Source organism: Acanthochromis polyacanthus, chromosome 6 (assembly GCF_021347895.1).
Source record: "Acanthochromis polyacanthus isolate Apoly-LR-REF ecotype Palm Island chromosome 6, KAUST_Apoly_ChrSc, whole genome shotgun sequence".
Classification (NCBI taxonomy): domain Eukaryota; kingdom Metazoa; phylum Chordata; class Actinopteri; family Pomacentridae; genus Acanthochromis; species Acanthochromis polyacanthus.
This window is the reverse complement of record NC_067118.1, coordinates 11349609-11369347: the sequence shown is the minus strand read 5'-3', so window position 1 is coordinate 11369347 and position 19739 is coordinate 11349609. Positions and strand designations below refer to the sequence as shown.

At 41.2% G+C, this 19739-nt stretch overlaps 1 long non-coding RNA gene across 1 annotated transcript; it reads left to right on the top strand.

Moving 5' to 3' along the window:
- Window positions 1–6573: 6573 nt before the first annotated feature.
- Window positions 6574–7849, top strand: LOC127534394 (uncharacterized). The gene is made up of 3 exons (XR_007942506.1): window positions 6574–6757; window positions 6856–7016; window positions 7702–7849. It is a non-coding gene; the product is annotated as an uncharacterized LOC127534394 (long non-coding RNA).
- Window positions 7850–19739: the final 11890 nt, after the last annotated feature.

The following is a 19739-nucleotide window of genomic DNA, read 5'->3' as shown; positions in this document are numbered from 1 at the left end:
TAAAGGAAAAAAATCTACACAGTACAGTCAATTCATTAAAAATATAAAATAAGTTTATATTTCAATTCACCTCCTTCAAGCACACTTGAGGTCACATTGCATGGATCATCATGAGTAAAAAGCCACAAAATCTCATTTGGATTGAGGTTTATTATTATTTTGTGTGACATTAAGGTCACCGTCTACCTTTACGAACACTTTAGGCCCTTCTGCTGAGAAGCAACCCTGTATCATGGTGCTGCCACCACTATGCTTCACAGTAAGGAGGGTGTGTTTGTGATGGTTTGCAGTGTTCGGTATTTTTTAACCTTTATTTTACCAGGAAATCCCTTGAGATTAAAAATCTCTTTTCCAAAGCCTCTTGTTTGATGGCCAGAAAGCTCAGTGTTCAGTGTTGAAAAGCATTAGAAGGGGAAAAGTTCAATAAGGGGTCATTTTTATAGGCACTCTAAGGGAACATGTTTGGTTTTCAGTAGAAAGAAATGCAAAACATCCATTTGCAGTGAAATTGTGACTCATATCATAAGACTTGTCAAAATAATCCCAAAATGATGTTGTTTCTGCGTATTATTCAGCCCTAATAGTAATTTATTAATTTAAAAACTGGACAAACTTGTATTTAAAAATAACCAAATGTTGTTTTAGTCCCAGTGTTCAGACATATTCACTTGTCCACAAAACATCTTGTTTTCCTCTGAAAAACACCAGTATCACTCCCTGCTGGATGGCACCAGTCACATTCTGCACACCTCTTTGTGCTGGCGGTATTCTGAAATGGAAGAAAAATAACATTTTCCAAGCCAAATATCTTCAATGTGAATTAACCTTCATCCTATTTGACCTTTCTACTGAAGTAACTAAATACTGTCTGCCTGCCTATTATGCTCTCCACTTATCAAACTAAAGGGAATGCTTGCAATTTCTCCAGACCACTCAACTCTGCCCATACACAACATGCACACCTGGACAAAGCCACAAACATCCACCAATGTATGCCCCAAAATTTGTGAAGCCTGTTTCTGCAAAATGGAGCAAGCAAATAGAACAGATTCATCCATTAAATGTGTTTTTTTTAACTGATACAGTCACAGTTTCACAAACTGCTACAGAAAAACTTTCATTTACTGGAACCAGAAATCATTTATTATATACTCAATTTTGGTAAAAAGTAAAAATTTTAAAAGAAAAAACACATTTTCATATTTTTATTTGTAGCTTTGCTGTATGTGGACATGTGAGAAGTCTACATGTACAATGCTATTTTGACAACCAAGATAAGATAAGACATGCCTTGTTATTGTTACAACAAAATGATACGAATATGAATATGAATATATTTCTGATATGACCTAGTTCTTTGAGAGCCCAGGAGCAACCGCTACCTAAATAAAGGTTTTAAGCAGGGCAATAGAAAGTTAAAAGGGAAACTATTTAAGTTAACCATATGATTACGCTTGAGTAAAGGATGATTTTCATGGGCTGATATATATTCTGAAATGATGATTTTCATGAAATAAAAAGATTAAAAGTTTACAATAAAATGAGTAATATGATTATGCTAAGAAGTAATGATTAAAAGAAGTGATTATAACTAAAAACACTGTGTATGAGGAGAAGTAACCTATTTTGAACTGCACAATTCATCCCAAAGGTGTTCTATCGGGTTGAGGTCAGGACTCTGTGCAGGCCAGTCAAGTTCATCCACACCAGACTCTGCCATCCATGTCTTTATGGACCTTACTTTGTGCACTGGTGCACAGTCATGTTGGAAGAGGAAGGGGCCAGCTCCAAACTCTTCCCACAAAGTTGGGAGCATGGAATTGTCCAAAATGTCTTGGTATGCTGAAGAATTCAGAGTTCCTGTCACTGGAACTAAGGAGCCAAGCCCAGCTCCTGAAAAACAACCCCACACCATAATCCCCCCTCCACCAAACTTTACACTTGGCACAATGCAGTCCGACAAGTATGGTTCTCCTGGTAACCACCAAACCCAGACTCATCCATCAGATTGCCAGATGGAGAAGTACAATTCATCACTCCAGAGAACGTGTCTCCACTGCTCTAGAGTCCAGTGGCGGCGGGCTTTACACCACTGCATCCAACGCTTTGCATTGCACTTGGTGATGTATGGCTTGGATGCAGCTGCTCGGCCATGGAAACCCATTCCATGAAACTCTCTGCGCACTGTTCTTGAGCTAATCTGAAGACCACATGAAGTTTGAAGGTCTGTTGCGATTGACTCTGCAGAAAGTTGGCCACCTCTTGGTACTATGTGCCTCAGCATCCGCTGACCCTGCTCCATTAGTGTACATGGCCTACCACTTGGTGGCTGAGTTGCTGTCGTTCCCACACACTTCCACTTTCTTATAATACAGCTGACAGTTGACTGTGGAATATTTAGGAGCGAGGAAATGTCACCACTGGATTTGTTGCACAGGTGGCATCCTATCACAGTTCCACGCTGGAATTCACTGAGCTCCTGAGAGCGAGCCATTCTTTCACAAATGTTTGTAAAAGCAGTGTGCATGCCTAGGTGCTTGATTTTATACACCTGTGGCCTTGGAAGTGACTGGAACACCTGATTCTGATTATTTGGATGGGTGAATGAATACTTTGGCAATATATGGTAGGTACATAATTCTACAGTTGTGGGCCTTATGGGGCTAAACACCTCAAAATCTCTACAGAGCTGACAAAATTTTATTAATGTCCCTGTTGCTTCGCTTTACGCACATGTAGTATCATATTTGGACAATAGGGGGCGATGCTCTGCTACATTTAAAGTTTTAGACCTCAACAAATCACAGGTGAAAGGCTCAGGTGAAGCCACTGAAGAGGCCTTTGTCTCCATTCCAGCACCTCTTATTAAAGTGTCATTCCAACAGTTGTCATTCATAGCGACATATTAAGATCTACATTCATGGGACTCCATAAAACAAAGTCGTGTTGCATCGCTACACAACCATCTGGCACCAGCGTGGACTGTTTATTTTTATATTCCAAGCATTTAGCCACAAGCATACATAACGAGTTCAGCTGTAGAGAAACTCCAGTCTCTTGAGCCACAGTATTAAAAGACAGCTGGCATTAAAGGGCCGCCAGACTTTGTAAATGTTTCATCTGATTTAGTGATTATCAAATATGTCTGCCATTCCTGCCAACCTGGTCAGGATGGTGCCAGGTGCCAGTTCTGCAGCCTCCTACCAGCATCTTAATTGGCGGTTTTCGCTACGTCGGAAATCAGTTTCATCTGCATAATAACATAGCTTTGATGTAGCTTAAATTAAATGTGATGTACGAATTAAGCATATTTCAGGTTAATATATATATGGTTTGAAAAACTGTGTCATATAGGATGCAATTCCAACATTAGGCAACTGATTCAGCTCTTTTTTTCTCAACAAAAGGGCCAAATTCTAATATAAGACACCTTTTGAAGTCATTTTTTCTTCGTATGTGACTTTTGTTCAACTACTGAATCAGTAGTTGTGGAGTAATATGTTGAGATGAAGTAATAATCAGACCAAAAAAAGAATAATATGATTTATGATGCTGACAACAGGTGGGGGTGGGGGGTGGGTTGTTAATATGCACACCGGCTGCATGCATACGCATAAAAGAATGCATGCTGAAGTGTGGAGCGCATGTGTATCCATATTTCTGGAGGAGTGTGTGACAGCTTCCCGCTTCACGCTCTCCTGGACGTGTGCATGCATTTATTGGCTTCTGAGAGTGTGCTTATACATACAGTTGTGTGTAGTATGTGTGTATAGGTGTGTGTGTGTGGTGACAGGGCTTCAGTCCATGGTCCAGTGCGCAGTGCTCCCAGCGCACTGCATGGCTTCCATCCCTATATGAACCATCAGTACAGTCAGATAGGAATAAAAAGCCATACAGTGCACTGGGCAGTGGGAAGACTGGATTTTAAGAGCAACGACACACACATAGACACACACAAACAAACACAGAGTTAGAGGACAGATCCCAGAACTGGAAGACAGGATAACAGCAGGTGAAGGACATGGACACCCAGAGAGGAAGACCAGCTGGTGGGAGATGAACACCACAGCATCACACTAGGGGAAGGACTGATCAGAAGATAAACAGAGTGTAAGCTGGACTGTGGAGCACATGGAGCCTCGTCAAAGATGTGTAGAGTTGTGGCAACAGGTTCCATAAAACACAGAGTATTTTCTCCCCACAGCGTTGTCTCCAAGGCAGCTGGATTTCCAGCTGTGCAGCTCTTGGTTCAGATCCTCAGTGTATGGAGATATTTTCTCATAAAATGAAGAATCCTGACCGAGTTGCCCTCAAACACTGACATATTTTAGATGGTGCACTTCAAGAAAGACACTTTTTTGATATTAGGTTACTTTTCCTTCCCTATATGCATCCATAGGATCTATCAACAACATCTAACTGACCGAAAGTGCACCACTTTTGGCAGAAAATCACATTCTGAAAAGACAACATCACAAATGTAATCTGTAATCCACATACCTGTTCCTGCTGGGAAAAAGAAAGAAAAAGAGGAAGAATTAAATTAATACTCATCTATGTGCACAAGTGAGCTGATAACACAGGTACAGACAAAATGTTACAAAATGCTTTCATACGCGATCATTTTTGATAATGTTTGCTTCTTGGAAACATGCATCAGCAAGTTCAGGGGTCCACTTCTTAAAAATTTTGAAACTCTTCACACAAACTCACACGTTTTCTGATGTGCGGTGCATGTGTGATGTGCTTTTTAAAAAACAAGTTACAAGATGGGACCAGATCACGTCACAAAGCCGATAAACATTAAAACAAGACATTGCTTATCAGTGTAAATCTAGCCTTTAGGATAAGATTTAAATCCTTGAAGTCATTCGCTCTGATCACGGTCCACCAAAGAGCGCTGCTGGCACCTGCTGTCCTCCTGAGATGTAAACATCCAGATGAACAAGTGTTTCAGTCTCTTTTTTTTTTACACCAGTTTAGAAGCTGCTACTTTGAGCAGTGTAGAGAGCTTCTTCTTTTTCTTGCACATTCCTAAAACAAATGGCAGTTAAAAGAGATTAAAGCTGATTACAGACTCAATAACAGACACATTTGTTGCAGTGAAGGTTTGGTTTGACTTGAGATTTTCTGTCTGCTGGGCCTCTGAAGCTCTAAAGCCAGGAATAAGAATTTGGCAAGAAGCTGCATTTAAATTAGAGTGCCCCCCCCCCCCCGCCCCCCCGAGGAAAACACACACACACACACACACACACGCACACACACACACACACAAATCCCTACAAGTCTGGAGTAGGTATGTTGATATTGCTTTCTAACGACATAAAGCCTGAGAAACCGTTCCTGTCGCGCTTTAACAGGCTTCACAACTTGAAGGAGCGGATATGAAATAAATCCAATTACCGAGCTGTCAATCAGGCCGCTAATTAGTGCGACTCCGGCAGACTAAGTAGCATCAAAGCTGGGAAAAAACAACTCGAAAATGTAGGCGACGAGATGGACAGAAAATAAAGAATCTCAGCTCAAAACACAACTACCGTAAATAAATCTGCTCGCAGACGCTTCCTCACGCAACCTCCAGACGAGCTGCTGCTATTTCTGGATCGCCACTGACGAGCAGCAGCAGCAGCTCGAGGGGGTGAAAAGCTAAAAATTATATATATATATATATATATATATATATATATATATATATAAAGAAGAAGAAGAAGCGAGCATCCATGCATCCAAGCCAGGACACCTCCTCTGACTCCCCACGTTTCCCTTCCCTGCGTCCGGGTTGCTGCTGCGCCCTCCGACCGAAAAAAAAAGAAAAGAAGAAGAACCAGATCCAGGGCTTCAAACAGGTGGGCTGCTCGGGGCCTGAAGATTTCATCCAAAAATCATCATAAAAAATATAACAGTAGTAGCTCGTTATACCATGCTCTCCTCCAAAAAGACACCGTAGATTAAGTGATGCTGGCGCTGCCACCAGCGGGTATGTTGGAGTTTGACCGCCCCTTTACGCATCTGTGCGTATTTCCCATTCAGCGGCGGAGGCGAAAAACAGACAGCAGAGTGAGGGGCGAGGAAAAAAGTGAGAGGGGAGCAGGGAGGGAGGGATGGACGGAGGGAGGGAGATGTGGTGGAAAAGGACAGGAGAGGGGGGAGGAATGAGTGAGGTAACAAAAGCACCACGAGTGAGGAGGAGCCATCAAAAAATAAAAAAAGAAGAGGTAGAGAAAAAAAAGCGAGGAGGGGGCATCATCATCATCATACCTGAACAGGAGACCTCCCTCTGGTTATAGAGGGGAGAGAGGGGGGAGGACAGACAGGGAGGAGGGTGAGGATGGAGGGGAGGCTTATGTCGCCTCAGTGACACGCAGTGTTAATAAAAGAGCCGGGCATGAGGGGCTGAATAGGTTTTTTTCTGTCTCATTCAAATACCGCCAGAAAGCACTTTCATTCTGCTGATAAAGTAGAGACAGTGTGTGAATGTGTAAATGTGTTTCCATCTGCATCTCCATGTGTTGGCCCTCCTCTCTCTCTCTCTCTCTCTCTCTCTCTTCCTCCCTGTTTTCTCTAGCAGGGGCATTTACACTGCCAGACAAAATACAGTCCTGATAAAACAGAAACTCTAGAGTGGAGGTATTTTTTTTAAAAAAGAAGAAGGGAAAGAATGAAGCAGTGTGAGGTGAGATGCAGGTGAAGAATTGGAGATAGAAGGACAAGACGAAGGTGAAAACAAAAAACAGTGCAAGAGAAAGAACTGGAGGAGGTGAGAGGAATAAGAGGGGAAACAGTGTACAAAGATAAAGTGGAAATACTTGCTCTCAATCCCCCCTTCCTCCACCTTCCTCCTCCTCCTGTTCTCAGGAGCTCGGCTGGAGTTGCATTCCAACGCGTCGCTCTCAATCCCTGTTACTCCCGGCAACACAGTTCCTTGATCTGGTCCCACGTCATGCCGGGCGAAAGAGGAGGAGGAGGAAGGAGGTGAAGGTGGGAGTGAGTTGAAGACACGATGGATGAAATAACGGGTAAAGAAAGGAGAAGGAGGTCTTGTTCATATTTCCGTCTGTAGTGCAAAATAAATTGTAATTCCAGTACAGATACTACCGGGATACAGATTTAGCATGTTCGAATTTGTCAAATAACATATGTCAAAAATAATAATTAAAAAAAACTGGTTGCATTTTGCAGTTTGGAAGCCGACCTGCTTTCATGGCTTCTTCTGACCCAGAATCCTCTGCACAGTGGAAGATACCTCACATATGTTGTTGAAATTACGACACAGATAAAGTTGTATGTCCCAATTGCAACACAATGGATGAAAAAATAGGTAAAGAAATGAGAAGGAAGTCTTGTTCTTATAGCTGTTTGGGTCTGTAGTACAAAATAAAATACTACCACTACTGATGCAGATTTTGCGTGTTCGAATACTCGGCATCGCCCCTCACTGTAGTTGATATGCTCATCTACACGCTGTTTTAATTTTACTACCAGCTACATATATGTAGTATATTTATTGCCAGAGCCTTACAGCATAACAGTAAACTTATGAATCAGTTTCAGCATTAGCTTGTACTTTGTATCATCTGTCTTATCATGCATGTATCCAACTGTGTGTTATATGTTCCTTGTTCCCCACCTTTCTCTTCTCCCATCCCTCCCCCTCTCTCCCCCTCTACCCTTCTACCTCTCTACCTCTTCTGTCCCTCTCAGCCCGCTGGCCAGCAGGCAGATGGGTCCCCCTACATAAAGAGCCGGGTTCTGCTCAAGGTTTCTTCCCTGTTAAAAGGTTTTTTTTCTTATCACTGTCACCTTAGGGCTTGCTCTGGGGGTTCAGACATATGGGTTCTGTAAAGCGTCTTGAGACAATTTTACCTGTAATTGGCGCTATATAAATAAAATTCAATCGAACTGAATTGTTTGTCAAATGAGATATGGCCTAAACAGCAGGGTGTCCTATGACAGCTGGTAGTATTTCACAGTATGGAAGTGGACATGCTTTTCTGGTCACTTCTGACCACAGTCCTCTGCACAGTGGAAGTTACCTCACTTAGTATGTCCCAGTAGCATGCAACAGAATGGATGAGAAAATGGGTAAAGAAAGGGAGAGGAGGTCGGAGTTGAGGAGAGCTGAAATGAAGAAGAAGTGAAAAAGATGACAAAAAATGAAGCTGAGAGTGAGAAAATGCCAGAGGAGAGGTGCAAGGAGGTGACAGAGGACATGAAAGATAAGGCAAAGACATGAAAGAAATGATACAGAGGTGAGAAAATACCAAAAGAGTACACCCAGAAGAAACAAAACAGGCAGAAAACACTGGCTAAAGTGTCTTCTACTTTCCTTTTCCTGATTATAAAATTAAAAAGGAAACCACTATTAAGGCTCATTTCCTTCTCTTGAGGCCATTAAAGTCAGATGGGTTTGTTCTGAGCTGCCTGCTTTACTACGGTTCAATAAACCAGGAATGAAAAATGCAGAGAGGGAAGGATGGATGGCGTAATAAAGAAGATGGAGAGGTGGCTGAAGCAATACGTGGAAAGTTTGTTTAAAAATGCTTTGCAGTGGCACACAGGTGGGATTCTGGGTGGGAAAAAAATTCATGAAGTTGAGCAGGTTGAATAGTTTTAGACGTCTCGCTTGGTGTTTTTGGTTTGACTCCGAAGATGAAAAGATGTCCTAATTGCTTTTCTATGACAAATGAATAATAAATAATAATTTCTGGAGTTCAGATAAGTTCTCCAGCCGATGAAATACAATCGTAGGTCTAGATTTTGCTCTAGAAATAAGCTGTTAGCATGATATTGACGCTCAATCATTTTCTTTCAAGTTGACAGTAAATAGCTTCTTATTTGCATGTCCAGCAGATGAGGAGCAAATGCCTGGCAAATTTAAATATTTCATCCACCCCATATTTTATCAGTGACGCAAGACGAAATAATAGAAATTCCGCTCTGTATAATGCAGTACATTTCAACAGCACCTCAACCTACATCCTCCAAAATAATGACAGAATGACGTCTTTCTGAAACAATTTCACCAAAATAAAAATCAGAATCTGAATGAATGTTGAGCAGCTTTTTGCAAAATTTTGTTTGGTGTCAGTGCTTACTTTTTACGTTACTGCAGCTGCCCTACAAATGACACACTTTCATGCAAGTTAGACACAACTAGGACATGTTACTTCGTTGACACGCAGCACAAGTTTGGACCGTCTTGCTCATAAATCCGTTGCATTCTGTAGTTTGAAATGAGCTGTAATCTGTGGCTGTATTCCAATACAGATTCTACCATGAGTGATTAATAGTTTGTCAAATGAGATATCTCAAAAATACCAGGATGTCCTAATATTTTGCAGTTTAAACGTCAGCATGCTTTTCTGGCTCATTCTAACCCACAATTCCCTGCACAGTTGAAGATATGTTGTTCAAATTTGAATACAGACTGCAACAGATATAGTAATACTAGTAGTGTGTCCCACTTTGTGCAACAGAAAGTACTTTATGAGCAGTTCCAGTACATATGAATCTGTAAATAGTGTGTTGCTGTGTTGATACCTAGTTCTGAAGGTGTATAGGCAGGAAACCAATAGTTGTTGAGGTGTTTGACCTCAGAATGACAAAGAAGTTACCCTTAAAGCTGCGTATGTCTAACTGACTGAACTAGAAAAGACTTTGTTCATATTTTAGCATGTGCAGACCAATTAAAGGATTGTAAATCTGCAACTGAAGAGCAGCCTGTAGACTCTCAATGGAACACAACATGCAGTAAGGGGACAGACTGAAGCTTGGTGTGTCAACCAGGTCAGTTCTGCGGGTTGAACATCTCAGTAGCTCCGAGTCATAAACTGAGCTCCTGCACAGACTGAAAGTTAAAAGAAAGAGTGTACAATTTGAGAGGATTGTGGATCAGAATGGACAGAAAAGCTCAGGTGCACACGGAAAAACGCAACTAGTTGTAGTAGAACGTCCTGGGATTTTTCAGCATACTACGTTTGACCTACCAGAACGCCCTCCATGGAGCACCTTAAGGGCCTTGCTCAAGGGCCCAGCAATGAAAGCCTTCACGAATGCAAGCAGTCGAGTGATTGTTTATCGTAACCTGTGGAGTCTCTGACCTCTGTCAGCTATGAACCATTCTACACAACTGACCTACAGGTAGCAGTTAAGGTCAATTTATGCTGCATCCACAAGACTACACATCGCATAAATGTCATCAGCCACCTAAATTTACAAGGGTCTGCCTGGACCTCTCTCCAGATGTCCACATGAAGCCCAAAATTTCTGACCACAGTCTGTACAGTACTTGTTTAGAATAAAAACTGCACAAAGAGATTCAGTCATCTACACCTTTATACTTCATCATTAAAAGAGCTGTAAGTGAAGCTATCGCTGTAAGTGCTTGGATTTACTTTCATTTGTACAAGCTTTCCATCAATGGATTCCAGACAGGATGCACCAACAAATACAAATGCACAATGACAAAGCTAGAAAACATGGATGTAAACAATGCAAGTGACAGACTTTCAGGGAAAAAATACTTTTGAAAGAGTTTTTGGAGGAAATAAAAACATTCAACATGTATGTTAGAACTGTGGCGAGAGTAAAGACAACTTTTGTTTTTCATGAGAAAACTTTACATAACAATATTGATTGTAGCAGCTTAAACAAAAGGTTTGATGCAAAAGTAATTTTTCCTCCTAAGTGCAAGGATAACGTACAAATCTGAACATAGGACTGCTCATAGAGTACGCAGTCTACAAGATAATTTTTTGAAACACCAGAAAATAGGAGGTTTGTTGAGTTTAAAGTCAAACAAGATGTTCAAGTAGAGGGGATGACCTAAGCAGTAAAATAACCTGGGGAGGTAAAAGAGAGCCTAAAGATTGTGGATTTTATGGAACATGTTCCATAAAATAAGTAAACAGAGATTAAGCTTTTAGAAATCTTAATACATTCAAGTGTTGTTGCTTTAACTGATGACACAGTTGCAGCTTTACTCACACCAAACAACTCACCCCTGTCAAGAATCTGACATGTTTTGCTCTTAATTATGTAACGTAAAACATTTAAGAGCATGTAACAGAAGAAACAGTTCCCCATTTCTCTAATAAATAGTCTTAAGGATAAAGTCACGACTGATCATGTTGTTGTACTATATCCAAAAATAGAGACACTCATTTTTGCTACATAATAGCCATAATGAGGAGACTGGATTCAGCCTTCCTGGATGTTTGCGTGCTTCAGGTGGGATTCCTAATATAGTACAACCATCTATCTCATTCACCAAGGAGGGTTAGAGCAAACAGGATTATTGCAAATGGTATTATTGATCCACGTGTGTGAAGAGTGAGGGAGATGGGAATGGATTGTATGAAGGAGGAACCAAGGTTAAAGGTCGACTCTTCTAGGTTTTGAAGGCTGATATTCCTACTCATTGAGCTTTAACTGTGATTGTGCCACAGAAAAAATATATATGTATTCAGGATTTTGTAGGAATTTATCTCTTTTTATTGCTGGAAAGTTTTTAAAACAGCAGAGAAAGCGAAGGAAAGTAAATCCTTACATAAAGTGGAGTTTTAAAATGAGAGCAGCAGATGTGAAGAGAGAATTACATGAGTTTCCTCGTGCTGACCGCAGCCACTCAGCTCTAAATGTCAAGTGATGTCAGCAACCAGTTCCTATTTTATAACTCCTACACTAAATATACAATGATTTCTGCCGTATATTGGTGTACAAAGTTTAACAGATTTTACATTAAACTTGGAGATGTTCGACAGGTTCTCAGCAGGTGTTATAAACAGAAATATTGATGAATTCAGCATTGAGAGTGTAATTCTGTATCACTGAAAGGTTGCAGACAGAATCCATTTCTTTCACATCTTAAATGTCTCTTCAGAACAGTAATGGACATGTTGGAGTGCCTTTTGCTTGGATTCATCGCAACAAATAGCTAGGCTGTCTTTTATAGATCAAGTGCAAATAGGTGAAACGTGGCAGAAATATGACTTCAGTCACTGCAACAGTCCACTGTGATTATTCCTAATATCAAACAGGCAGTTTGCAGTGATAACAGCTGCCATTTGGCTAGTGGCTGATCACTAATTTAAGCATTTGAAATGCTGGTGTCAGGTGTCTGTGTTTGTGGGGTGCAGCTTTTCTGATACTGAAGAGGAACTGGGAAGTTAGCAAAAGAAAGGAAAGAAGAAATTCAATAGCGACCTTATAAAATGAGACATTGCATAAAACTGATGGAAACACATTAAAACAAAGGAAAGACTTCACATTCCTGCAAGTGGAGGCTTTACGTAGGGAGAGTTAGGAGTCAAAGTAAATGCAATGTAACATGACAGGCAATGTGCAGCCTTGCTGGTTTGACGTTTACCTTCCTCACAGTCCTCATTGTGACGAATCCTGGCAACAAGTACAGCTGAGGCTGACAGGATTGTTTGTAGTTTTGGGGGTATTTGATTACAAACTGAAGCCCTGGATGAAAATTAATCGTGTTGCCTGATTAGGTTAATAAATCCCAGCACATAGCTTTCGGTGACAGGGACCTGCAGTACACAGTGGAGTGATAGCCGGGATAAGAGTCAAAACCTCACATTTCGAAACCGTGGTTCTCTGACAGAAGACGGTGGATTGGTTCCTCTGGGCTCGAGGTGAGTTATACAGGCTCAAGCCTAGGAGATAAAGCATTTTGGGATGTTTTTCATGATTGATAGAACAATGGAAAATGAGCTGGACAGGTGGATTGGTGAGGCATTGACAGTAATGTCGGCACTGCAGTGAACCGTCAAAATGAAGAGTTTGATGAACCAGAAGACAAAGATCTTGATTTACCAGTCGATCTACATTCCAACTCTTATTTTTGGTCATGAGTTGACCAAAAGAAAGAGACTTTCGTATCCCTGTGGTGGCTGGGCTCAGTCACCATAGGGACATGGTAGGCGAGCTCAGACATCTGGAGGGAGCTTGGAGTAGAGTTGCTGATCCTTGAAAGGAGCCAGCTGAGGTTGTTTGGACATCTGATCAGGATGCCTCCGGGGTAAGTGACTTGGGTGGTTTACTGGCATGTCCAACCAGAAGGAGACCCCGGGGTGGACCCAGAACTTGATAGAGCAATTATATACAGCACCCTCCCTAATTATTGGCACCCCTGGTTAAAATATGTTCTTTAGCTTCGAATAAATTCATTTTTTTTCTAAATAATATAGGACCACAATGAAAAGAGGAAAATCCAACCTTTAATTCAAGTGCAGTTATTCAGTGGGGTAAAAATCACACATTAAGAAATAATTATTTTACATCAAATCATGTGTGCCACAATTATTAGCACCCATGATGTTAATACTTTGTACAACCCCCTTTTGCCAACAAAACGACACCTGATCTTCTCCTATAATGCATTTTTCAACAATTTTCTGTCAGGGTTCAGGGCCGGAGCTCAGGATGCAGGGAATGAACGAGAACGCCAGGGACTAAGTTTAAAAGGTTTATTTGCCAGAACTTTGTATTAACAATAGCAGCTAGTGGATGGAAAGCTAACTCAAACAAACAACTGAGAAGACTAGGCTCTACTGCTCCTAGACGCAGGAGGATTCATGAACAAAAAACCATGAAGGAAAAAGGCAGAGATGAACTAAAATATTAAATACTCGAATCAACTAAGGCAAAGGCAAGTTAACAAAAGGCGAAGCCAACAGGCTTGGAACTAAAAATCATCAGACGCTTAATTGACTAAGGCAAAGGCGAGCTAACAAAAAAATGAAGCCAACTGGCTTGGAACTAAACTCATCAGAAGCTTAACTACACTAATTCTCACAAAACAAAACAACGCAATAGCAAGTCCTTAACACTTAGAGACGCTCAGACCGGGCTCCAGCTGGTGACTCTCCAGGGGAGGGACGCTGGGAGGGGAAGAGGTGGCTTGTGGGTGCTGGATGGACCGGTGGAGACGGTAGGTGGTATTCCAGTGGTTCTTGGAGGAATTTGGATCGTTGGTTGAGGAAATCCCAGTCGGCAGACGGCAGGCACAGACAACAAAAACTGTGGCAGAGAGAAACCAGAGTTACTAGAGGCATGCGAAGGCGAAAACTCAAACTATAGGTGCAAGAGTGTTTACAGGTTGTGTCACGATCCAGCGTAGGAGAGCGTGTGGCGTCTGCTCTTGTAGGTAGAGGAAGTGGCGCTGATTGGCTGGGATCACCTGCGTCAATAATCCAATCAGCTGATTACAACCAGCTACAGCTGAGGGCTGCCGCCACACAGAGCAACACCTAGGGCCTTTTCCAAACTGCCCCCTACACACTCCCCCTCCACTACCGAGTGTCACTCCAAAAGAAGTCACACTCGCAGCTGTGGAGGGCACTTCAATTGAAGGGGGAGGGTATAAATACGATCGTCAGGAATGGGACGCCCTGTCGCCTCACCGGAAAACGGAAGACGTCATCGCCATGGTACCACAAAGACGCCTACTGTGCCTGGCTGTAGCGCTGTGGCACAGGTTGCAACTAACAAGGATCGCTGCTGCTTCCAGAAGACGAAAGGGTCTTCGTTTGTTAGCACTGCTGCATCAGCAAGAGGTAAATGTTGCATTGCAGTGTTATCTGTGTATTTCGTAAAAGTGACATAATGTGATGCTACAAAACTCCGTGAGGGAATACATTTCACTGTAAAATACGACTCCCGTCAGTTACACAAAACCTGAAATATCACATGAAATATGCACATAGGCTGCATCACCAAATTATCATCATGTCAGCTAATTATCATGATGCATAAACTGTCTACCACGATTGCAACTGATCATGACAACCTGTGCTCACGTAACGAAATGGTTTACTGTAGGTCATTTACGTGATGATGACAAAATGTGAGAAGATGGAGTTACTGATCAAACTGATATTTCTATATCCAGACAAAACAATAGTCTTTTCTCTTCCCAGGAAGGCACCATGCTGTATGTACAGCTTAATCCAGCTGTGCCTCTCCTGCAGCTGTACAGCAATCCAGAAGCCTGCCTGAAGAGAGATTTCAGACTCACCCGACAGTCTGTTGTCCTTCAGCAGGCAATGATGTAGGGGCTACATTCTGCTTCAAATAATTCGAAGTCATCCCACATGTTTTCCAATCCTATTATCTGGCATTTCAAATCCAACAAACGAATGAATAAATGAATTCTGTCAGTTGTGTTCAAATTTTAAGGTGTCAGGGGGTGCACAATTAAATCAAACGTCAGCAGAGAAGAAGATTTGTTTCTTTTGTTTTATCTTTTTTCACCACTGTTTTTGTGATGTTCTGTCAGTGTGAAAAAGGCGTGGGAGAAATAATGGACGCATGTGGAACTCACATCAATATGTTGTTTCCTCCTCCATTTCGACGTTGCACTTCCTGAAAAAATTGTGTTGTGTTGAGTGAGCATCGATGCAGACTCGCTATTTAAGGGCTGAACAGTCCACTCTCCCTCCGCACTACGCGGTTTGGGACGGCCATTAATATGGAGGACCCTCCGCGGGAACATGCAAACGGAGGGGTAGTGTGTAGGGATAGTGTGTAGGGGGCGGTTTGGAAAAGGCCCCTAGAGACAAGGAGAAAAGGGGAGGGAAGGAGGCACTAGGCGGAGCCGCCAGTGGCCGGCCTGACATTTTCAGTGTGAGAGTATGCTTCTGCAATAAAAACTGAATTTATGTTAAAGCTTTCAATCTATCTTAACCAGGGGTGCCAATAATTATGGAGGGTGCTGTATCTCATCTGGCCTGGGAACTCTTCGGGTTCGCCTAAGATGAACTGGAAAACCCTACTAGGAATGAGGGTTGTGGAATGTCCTGTTCAGCCTGCTGCCAACATGACCTGACCTCAGAAAAATGGAAGAGAATCGATGGAAGTTGGAGTAGGCAAAGTTGTAGAGACATAAAACTCAACAATAAAACCTCACAGTGGCACTAAAAGAATATTTCTCCAACTAGACCAAAGGTTGGAGCTGATCAGCCAGGATACCTAACATAGTTGCCATTACAGTAACATGTTGTAGGTTTACAAGTTAAGCCAAGCAACTTGAGGCATCAAATATTTACAGTTTAAAGCATGTTTAGTTACACATAATCATTAAGATTACCTTTTAAAAACAATTAGATTCTTGCCAAGGATAACTTGATTACAATAAATTGCCTCTTTAATATATGCTTATTTTCAAACATTTTTTCATGATTACCAATACTAACTTAACTCCATTTTGCTTTGGGTCAAAAGTAATTGTGTTGAGTCAAGACTGATGGTTCTGTCCATCAAAATAAGCCCTCCATTCCTGGCAATATCACCATGACTTCGATTTCAAAAATGTGCAATACAAACATTTCAAGTGCAACTTGTGCGACCAGCTAAAAACAAAGTTGCTGTTATCAACAAAGACCTTCATGCAATTTAGAATTGTAGATTGAACATTTCGAGTAATTTCTCCTAATAGCAATTTCTTCTTCTTGCAATACAAATACAAATTCCTCCCTGTGACATTAAAATGTATTGAAAAACAACAGCAGTAGCTTTACCCAGCACTGTTTTTGTGAATGTAACTTGATTTGGCCAACTAAAAATGGTGAAGATGTGCATTTTCTGTGCATTGAAAAAGAATATTTGCAGATAACATTTATTGAATGCATTTGATTACATTTTTTTGGTTATTTTCTAATTTTCAAACATTTTTAGTTCGAGTCTATAAACGTCCAGTATATGAGCTTGAACACAACTTATTAGTTGGAACACAAGCTCTGGCAACTGTAGAAAAAATGGCCACACGACGGCCATAATGTTCAAAGAGCTGTGCTGTATTGAGAATGTGGATGTGAAGATGATGCAGCCAAAAGCAATGAAGCATAGCTGAGATTTCACAACTGTAATCAAACACGCAGCAGCCGATCTGGGACAGATGAGAATTTTAATTTCTGAGCATCTGCAAAGAAAAATGCCCATAACAGAGTACTTACTTGTGCTTTTTCTTGAGTCGTAACCTTGCAAACTGCCCCTATAAGAGAGTCAGTTCGTCTCATTAGAAGACGTATTATAAAGAAATATGACTAGCCCAGTTTATTGTTTCCTCTCAATGCCTCAATTGAACACAAGTGGAGTCATGAACTGAAGAAAAAAAGAAAGGAGGTGGCGTGGCTGTATGCTTGCTTATATTACTTTCACACCTACTGTTGCAAATGATCATTAGTGGAAGACCAGAATAACACGCAGAGAAGGAGAAAGAGAGAAAGGATGTGTCTTTTGATCATTGCTTTAGGTGTTTGATCTTTTGAAAAAGAACAGGGAGAATAAGAGGAGGTGAGTGCAGAGAGGAGGAGAAGTGAGAAAAGATTGAAATAGGCGAGTGAGAGAGAAAGAGGGGAAAAAACACAGCAGAAAATGAATAGTGCCAGGCAGAATTGAACACAACAGAATAGAATAGGCTGCAATAGAAAAACATGAAATATGAATAGGCCCTTGATGATATTTTCACTCTATCTGCCTGTCAGTGGGACTTCATTGATATTCAGAGGAGCACTCCCCTTCTAGCAGCACATATCAAAAGCAGTGTTATGATCAATAAACATGCCATGGGAATCAAGGTTTTTTTCTTTGATGGCATTGGTCATTTGCCCAGAAACTGTTTGGAAGTGGGAGCCAGCTTTGAAGACAGTCTGATATGAGTCACTGGTTACATTTACAAGAGAGCAGAAAATCAGATTTTTAACCTTTTTTGGGTCAGCTGAGCCGCTGATCCTCTTGTCGCCGTCGAGGATGAGCTGCCAGGGCGCCTCGTTCCTGCTTAGACAGCCTTGAAGAGAACAGCTGTAAAAGAAAGAAACTTGAGATTGACAGTAAAAAATGTCTATAAACAGCTTACCCTCCGACTTTCTGATGGATAATACTACGGTAGTAACAAATTGTGTGACATTTCTGAGGTAACCTGTGGGTTGAGGACTGATTGGATGTTTGCCACTGCATGAAAATGATATATTTATATTTAGAATCTCACAGGAAAGACTGAGCAGTGCAACTATTCTTGGACTTGTTCTGTGTCATGTCTATAACATATCAAGATAAAAGTGTACGGCAGGAAAATGTACTTGCAGGTGTTTCAGATGTCCTCAGACGTCACTCGGAACATGATGTCCATCCATATCCAGTGTGTCTGTCAGTCCACAAGTGCGACTCAGACTGAAATACCTGCGGGTTGGATGTCCTGGATGATCTGTGCAACTGCAATGCTGCATAAAACAGCAAACTGAGAGCACATACAAACAGATTATTGGAGTCCACTTAAATTAAAGGTGAAGTATGTGATTCTAATCCATCTGGGGGATGGATCAAGGTGTCTCTGACTGATCCACACAACACTACTTCAGTTGTTTTCCTCTAATCCTGTGCAGCCAAAGAGGCTTATTTTGGCAGTTTGTGGGCTTTTTTTTCCTGTCACATTTTCACTCACTTTAGGCTCATTTTTCACTGAAATGTAAAGTCCTGCACCTCTACGGAAACAACACAACCAAGACGAGAAGCAAAGAGAACTCAGGAGTGTCTTCTATTCAATTCAGTTCAATTCAATTTTATTTATATAGCGCCAATTACAATTCAAATTGTCTCAAGACGCTTTACAGAATCCATATGCCTGAGCCCCCAGAGCAAGCCCTAAGGTGACAGTGGCAAGAAAAACTCCCTTTTAACAGGAAAAAACCTTGAGCAGAATCTGGCATCTGTGGAGCAAAACGCAGTTGTTGTGTTATGAATCGTAAAGAAGAGGAAAAAAATGAATTTGAAATTCTGTGTTTATTTATTTCACAACATTTTTCCAAGTGTCCACAGGTGTCATCAATACTGGAAATAAACGTGATGATTCTACATACATTTGTAAAATTAGTTTCCTTGCTTTTCTTCCATCTGCTCTGTGTAAACACTGCCTTCAGTTAAACCTTAAGTTTTCTGAATTTTTCTGTTTGTCACAGTGGAGTCTATCATGGCTGCTCAGTTGCACCAAGAAATGTATTTTTTTTTATTTTTACACAATCTCACCAGAGCAAACAGTTTATGTTTTGCTAATTTCTAAATGAGGCGTGTAGAATGAAGTTATTTTGTTGAAATATCCTTATTTTAAGCTCAGTTAAGTTTTCTGATGTTACACATGATAAGCTAGAGGACACCAGAGAGTAGAAAATCTAACAATTTTGTCTGTTTTTACAATTTTGAACTCTGAAAAATGGTGTTATTTTGTCATTTTCTAAAGATAACATGTCTCTCAAACCTGCCGCTGGGTTTTGGGGTTTAGCCGGTTAAGTGGCTGTTGAGCAGCACTGTTAGAATAATGTGGATTCTAACTCAGTGTCGTTATTTATACAGGAATAAAGGCACTTTTGCATTCATCAAAGCTCTTCTGTCTTTATACTGGATCCATGTCTTTGTCTCCTTGGAAACCCTTTGTACTCCTGCACCTCTTTCCTTTACAGAAGAAAAACATAACATGAAAACCACAAATACTTGTTTTTTTTTTCTTTTCTTCATTCTCCACACTGCTGAGTCTTATTAAAAGGCTTCTGATGTCCATTTCTGAAGAGGTGATCAGTCCCAGTGGCTGCCTGGTTGATCATCACACTTCTATTAGCACTGGAGCCAAATCCTGCTGCAATTACTATCACTGACATGGCAAACACAAGTGGCACCAATCCTGGTGATTAGACTCTGGTTCTGACACACTCTCATGGAAATTTAGACCCACACACACA